Below are 1,273 nucleotides of genomic sequence, written 5' to 3' on the forward strand. Positions count from 1 at the left end.
TATATATATATATATGTGTGTGTGTGTGTACACATAATTATCGTTTTTGCAAAAATGCATATAGTTTCCACGGTGAACTATTACATAAAATCACTATTCAAATGGTCATTTATCAATGTTTCATTTACAAGCCTTATTAAACAAAACAATCTTAATAATTAATCATTATTTAACCTCATAACCAAATATAAAACTCATAAATTTTCCATGCAAACCGAACTAAAATAACCTATGCATATTCAAATATATGCGTGTCTTATGCTATACATTATCAAATTTACATTAAACATGCTTAACATTATAATCAAAACAAAATAAACCATTACCAAACATATTATTATACAAAACACTATTCATTTGGTAAATTTTCATCTCATTAACCAAATAGGCAAATCCTTATCATCATATTCCTTTCAACTTTATTACATCACAAACAAATATACATTCTCACATGAAATCATGTATAAACCTCTTATAAGTTACATATTCTAAACTCATCATTCAAATATTTTTTATCCAAACCAAAAACCAAAAACCTAAACCAAAACAAATAATTATATCCTGAAATTTATATATATATGATCTTTACATCAACCCACTTTCAAATCTAACATCAATAAACCATTTTCAAACATACCACATATATCACATATTTCATTCACATATAATATATAACATGTTAACTAAAAGTAAGCTCAAACCATATCCAAGTATGAACGAATCTATCATGGAAATTAAGCCATTTTTGCATGGCTAAAGTTATACATATTCAAGGTCGAACAAAATACGAATTAGCCTATACATGCCAAAAGTTCAAAGATAAACTTTGAAAAATACTGAAAGTTGACGATAGTGTGGATGACTTTGATCACGATTCCCAAGCTCGTAACTCACAACCAAAATCTATAAAATAGAATAACAAAACATACAAAGTAAGCTAACTTAGCTTAGTAAGCTCTAAGTAAATTAAATAGCTTCAATGAATGATCAAAACATTTTATACAAGCCGAAATGTACCATCAAAGATATACTTTAACTCAAATAATTTACCTTGGTCGAATATTCAAGATCAAATATAATACCACATAAATACTTACCTATATATCCAAATTCCAAAGATACATTATATTATCTCATAAGGCCGAATATATAAGTTCAAGATATATTATCACAATAACCTAATATTCAAACTCAATAAATCAACACATATGACTGAATTTACGAATTCAATATAACCTCACATGTATCGAATGCATATATATAATCTCAATAT

The sequence above is a fragment of the Gossypium arboreum genome, chromosome 4, assembly GCF_025698485.1.
Source record: "Gossypium arboreum isolate Shixiya-1 chromosome 4, ASM2569848v2, whole genome shotgun sequence".
Lineage (NCBI taxonomy): Eukaryota > Viridiplantae > Streptophyta > Magnoliopsida > Malvales > Malvaceae > Gossypium > Gossypium arboreum.